This window comes from Buteo buteo, chromosome 8 (genome assembly GCF_964188355.1).
Source record: "Buteo buteo chromosome 8, bButBut1.hap1.1, whole genome shotgun sequence".
NCBI classification, from domain to species: Eukaryota; Metazoa; Chordata; class Aves; order Accipitriformes; family Accipitridae; genus Buteo; species Buteo buteo.
Genome location: NC_134178.1, coordinates 14,528,798 through 14,534,464, shown reverse-complemented (window position 1 = coordinate 14,534,464; position 5,667 = coordinate 14,528,798). Strand labels below are relative to the sequence as shown.

Below are 5,667 nucleotides of genomic sequence, written 5' to 3'. Positions count from 1 at the left end.
GTTCCTGGGGAAAGGCAAAAGGATGCAAAGGTAGGTTAATAGCAAAACGATTACTTTTGCATACCTACCATATGTTCTCTTATCTGAGAGAATAATGGTATAGACACTACTATGACAGCAAGTAGGTAACTGCACCTTCCACAGATTTTTTTTTCTGATTCCTCCTTATTTATTCACTAAGATGATTTGTGCATGTGCATGTGCAGTTTTATTAATTTATTCATAAACTTCTATGTAAGTATTTTAGGGTAGATACAACTTCCTAATTTGCTAACCTAATTGTGTTAACGTTCAACTTCTGAGATTTATGCAGAAATGAAGACAAAATGTACTTGATATTTGAATAAAATGAAAGGGGACTGTGCCTTGAGGTGGTTTAGAAAAAAAGGTCTTTACCTGTATGTTTTGCTTATCAGTAAAAAGCTTCTAAAGGTTACAAACATGTCTCAAAATGAAGAGGTGTTGGAAAGGTTTCACTTTTACCTGAATAAAATTTCCACCAACACCATAAAACTGAAGTTCTGATTACATCATTATTTCTTACTCTACTGGGAATGATATAGCAGACTTCAGGGTTTGAAAAGTTTTGAATTTGTGGCTATGGATAAAGTGGTTTCTAAACTAAAGTCAAAATCTTTATTTCTGTTTATCTAAAGTAGTTGCTTGAATTTCTATTTGTCCATTTGTTGGATTAAATGGAAGAAAAGATGGTAGTAATTGCTTTTCAGGCTCTGATTCTAGCCATTGGTCATATTAAAGTGCAATGTTACTTGCAGGAAACTTTAAAATACTGTCACAGACCTTTAAAATACTGTCATTTGGTGGTTCAATCAGCAGTTTAATTACTTACCATTTTGATATCCAAAATTAACTTTCATAGTTAATTTTTTTGTAAAATGACCATACTAAGCAACAGAGGAAAGATTTTTGGTGGGTTTGTGTATCAAGTGAACGTTGCTGATCCATACCATGAAGATTTTGGGGCACATCATTTTGACGATGTTTGCCTCTACCCATGTGAGGTTCATCCTGTGCCACACAGAAAATGTGAGAGGAAGGCAACGTCGAGGGCTTGTTACCAGCTGGCTGCCTGCAGCGCAGATTACTGAAGGGCCAGCAAACCGAGACGAATATGTTCCCCGTTTTGAGGGTTCTACCCAGGGCTTCCAATAAAAGTGTCAATTATTTGCTACTACTTACTTGAATTGTCAAGAAAAATCCTTTATAACAAGTTTCAATTTATTACTGCTGAAGGTACTCTAAGGTCACAGCGTTCACCATCAGACAGGTGCTGGTTCCTTAGGAAAAGTCGGCTTCTCTTCTCACGGCATTTATCAAGAGCAACATCAAGAACACAGTTATCAGACTGAGGTGGTAAAAAAAAAAAAACCAAACCAAAAACCAACCCACTCCCCACCCCAACAAGCAAAATCCAAAGTATACAAGTTAGTGAGATATTCAGAGGATCTTTTGGAGGAGTGGGAGCAAGCACTTTTTTCCTTTTCCTTTTTTTCCCTTTTCCCTTTTTTCTTTTTCTCCTTTTCTCTCTTCTCTCTTTCTTCTCTATTTTCTCTTCTTTTTTTCTTTTCTCTCCTCCCCCTCTGCCTTTTTTTTTCTCTCTCCTTTTTTTTCCTTTTATTTTGCCTTTTTTTGTCCTGCAATGGAATCTTTCCATCGTGGGACAGCCACAATCCAGAAAAAAAGCAGTCAGTGCTTCCTCAGTGTTTTTGATGCGACTCGGAGGGCCGTTCCTGGAACACTCTGGCATTTCCGTCCCTGTGCTTGTGTAACCCTTCCCCTTTCTCCTGCTGCTCACAGGCTGTCAGCTATGATCATTTTTTAATCATTCATTTCTTAGGTGGCTATCCACTTGTTCCAGGTAGACTTTCAGCCTTTAGAGGCACAGCTCCAGTTTCAGCCAGGGACTAGAGAAAGTCTTTGTATCTCATTGTGAATTTTATGGTAGATCTGCTCAGAATTTTTCAACTTAGCCACAATTTTTTTTTTCTCTTTTTTTCCTGGATAGCTCTTCAGAGATTGCAACAGATTGACTGATAATTTGTAACCTGATGGGTAGAAACTGCCAGGGGAGGAAGGAGGTCTGGCTTGAGCTTCTGCAACTCCATATTTAAGACGATCTAAGATTAAAAATTTCTGTCTGAGTCAGTTACAGCAGGAAGTTGAGCCTACACTTCCCAAATCCCAGGTGGGTCCTTGACATTTTGGTCCAAACCCTTCGCAAGTCCATTTTTGTGAAAATGTACAGAACGTTGTATTGGGAATAGTTTAATTTTAGCTGTAATCAGAGTCATGGCAATGACTGACTCATATTGTAAGGGTGAGCTTGCTGACAGATTTCTTCACTGCTAGATATCTCCAGCAGTGTATTTTATTTAAAAAAAAATAATTAATACCTATTCATTTTTACAGTTGGTAAACTGACATTAATTCGATGGTGTGGATTTGTTCTTTATCTGCAAAGATGAGCAAAAATGGATTTTTCAACCTATTTCAAGAAAGTCTCTATCTGAACAAAACATTTTGTTCTAATATCAAAATGCTTCATTACTTTATTTTGGAAATGTGAGGGGAAAAGCTGTGAATGGAATATTCCCTTCTGATTTGTAAAGTAATGTATTTTAATTTTTGTGAGTTTTTTCTCTGAAGCATTTCACTTTATCGATCTTGTTCTCATTATTAGTACTAATCCACAGATTACGCAATAATTAATAATTAAAGACCCCAAATAAATTATTTCTTTACAAAACTAGAATTACTTTTGAAAGGTCATGTTTTTATGGCCATGCAGATCTTTAGCAAATCTATCAGAGTGTTAACAGAAGAGAGAACAAACACTGTCATTAAAAAAAAGAAAGGAAATTGTTATTTAAATGTATGAAATAGAGCCGCATTTTTCTCTGCCATTTTTCAGGAAAACTTCTATGTAGTTTTCTTTTTCTGTTTCTGTTCTGCTGTTCCTTCTCCAGGAAGTGAGGCTAAGCAGACACTTAAGTCCTTTTATATATATTACTTATCATATTAGGTGATCTTGCTGTGATTTTTCTTCAAGTTCATTTTGAATTTGTGCTTCGCAAGGGATAAAAGCTTTTCTACAATCAGTACTGTAGGTACTAATAAGCATACAGCTAATTTCTTCCTTGTCATGTAGATGGTGGCAAAAGACCCTAAAGATGGGTCTTGAAAAGGCAGAATGGTTTTTGTGCACTGAACATTTTCCCCCTTTCTTTTGAATTCAGTAAGTTTAAAACCAATGCCATTTCTTTTTGGTATTACTTTAATGCATTTCACAGGGTGGGGATGGGGAAAAGTGCTGAATGTGTTTTAAGTGATGAATTCTCTCCATTGTCTCTTCTCATTACACAGATTTCATTCTGATGATTTGGCTAGCCAACTTTTTTAAGCAATAGTTTTGCTGATGCTTTACTATATTTATTAATAGTAATTTTGTGCATGTGAAAGAAATTATACTTGTGTGTAAAAAGTGAAAAATGGCCAGTAGCATGGCTTAGCTTTGAACTCTTGATGGCAGTTGCCCTGCCCTTTGACCAAGACTTTTGTTGGGTTTCATCTGTAGACTTTGCACTTATTTGTATTCCTTCCTTTCTAGGAATCTTTTATATTTGCTATGAACCATTTTATCTTTTGATTAGAAAGTGCATTATCTTGTTTTCATGTGTTTTAAGTATTGAGCTTATTAGAAATGAAGATTGCTGGTTTCTCTGCTAAGTGATGGCTTCCATTTTTTCCTACAGAAGCTACAGCACAAGTGCAAGCTATGAAGATGCTTCTTCTTGCCCCACTGCCATGCCCTAACCTGATTTCAGTAAAATGCCTTTAAGAGAGTCAAGTCATTCTTCGCTTTTGTTTGGCAGTGTCTTTAGCACATCTGACAGTGCCTTTAGTGATCCATAGGGTGCCTAAAAATGTGTGCCTAAAACCAGCTGCAACATGTGTAGGTTCTTTAGGACTTTGGCATGTATTTGATGTGGATGGCATTTCAGTGAGGTGGAGACCTCTCCTGACTCCATCATCTCTAAGGGGGCCTAAAAGTGGGAGCAAAAGGTAGCACCAAGTTCTTACGCCATCATCTGAGCAGATGGTCTCTCTTCACAGAAATGCCTCTTAATTCCTACTGATCTCAGTAAGAGCTGGTAAATGTTCAACATTTCTGAAAATCACAAGCAGAGATTTAGGAGGTTAGCTCTAGCATTCCATCCATCTAAACCAAAACCAATGCTGTGAAAAGGAAATAACCTCTATCGCTCTCTGAACAAGATTCATTATGATGACTTCAAAGTACAACAGTTTGAGTTCCCCACCCCCAATCTCAGTGATATTTTCAGATTAGAGATTTCTCATTAAGATAGCATAATCTTTTTTAGAAAAGGTCCTTTTTACTTTAATTTGATTAGAGTTATGTTCTTGGGAAGATTTCTTAGGTGCTCAAAGAGGCCTGCTAGCGGTGTGAAGCTCCATCTCCATCTCCTCAGCTCGGCAGAAGGCTGCGTACGATGTGCTGCGTGCGTGAAGTGGATCGAACACTGTACGTTGCATTGCCATCCTTTCTGAACCAGAACAGGGCCATCTTAAGCACCACGTCACGTGTCCTTTAGAACGGATGTTTCAGTGAGGAATTTGGGTCCTCCTGGTCACGGTGATGGGGAAGTGGCCAGGGAGGGTGGCTGCGAGGATTTGTGCTTGTGTGTCAGGCATCCTCCTTTCCTGAGCTGGAAGAAGTCCAGAGGACTCCAGTCCAACAGACTGTGAAAAGCATGTGGAGGAAAGTGTGGTGGAGTAACTGTTCCCTACAAGTTCTTCCAGTTTAAACCTTCCAGAAAAGTTAATGCAAGTGACTGCCTATCATCATTTGAGGGAGAACTGCTCTATGGCTTGGAAGAGTGGCTGATCCAGATTTCAAAGCAAGGTGGTAGCAAGACGGTGCCTGTAGCTTCCAGAGGACTGCCCATGAGCTGCAGCTGTGAGTTTGGAGCTGCCATCTTTGATTAAAAAAAAATAATTAGGAGTGCTCTCCTCAGTCCTGCCCTCTGAGAAAAAAACCTCAAAGCAGTTTGGTGTTATTTGAAACTTAAGCTTTTATTCCGTGTGGATGACACACAAGTTAGGGAGGATGAGGGAAGAATTGTGGTTTATACTTGTGAATTTGCTTAGAATAGAAAACAGATTTCACACTTGAGATGAAATAGCAAGATATTCAGGTCTTTTTAGAATGCTATCTTTGGATATGACGTCTGTGTACTATCTGTGTGAGACTGTATTAGAGCATCAGTATCCAGACAATAAATGGGAGAATGGCAAGTGGTAAAATAAGTATGCCATTACACTGAAGTTGCCACTAGATTATAATTTCTGGAAATCCAGGGTATATGGAAAAAATGGAAATTGGTAGAAGTAAGCTTGAACTAAATGAAGCGTGCCCTGGAATGTCTACCACCACCCCTCCCCTCCAAAAAGCCAAATCCTCCAAGTTTAAAATTCACACAGGAAGCATAAAAGAGCATCATTTAATAGGAACAATAAATAACAGCTTTCAGGTCTTGTCTTTAAGAATTATTTACAGCACAAAGCCCAAATTTATGCCTGCTTTCCAAGTGCGTGTTTCCAAACAGCATGTTTACGAGCCGAAGG

The 5,667-nt window shown here is 38.3% G+C and overlaps 1 long non-coding RNA gene across 2 annotated transcripts; it reads left to right on the top strand.

The window, feature by feature from the left end:
• Nucleotides 1–1,813: 1,813 nt before the first annotated feature.
• On the top strand, nt 1,814–3,867 carry LOC142033626 (uncharacterized). Of its 2 annotated transcripts, XR_012651274.1 has the most exons (4): nt 1,814–1,879; nt 2,027–2,206; nt 3,170–3,256; nt 3,774–3,867. It is a non-coding gene; the product is annotated as an uncharacterized LOC142033626 (long non-coding RNA). The 2 variants fall into 2 exon arrangements; XR_012651273.1 differs by lacking the exon at nt 3,170–3,256 and having other exon boundaries at nt 3,774–3,864.
• Nucleotides 3,868–5,667: the final 1,800 nt, after the last annotated feature.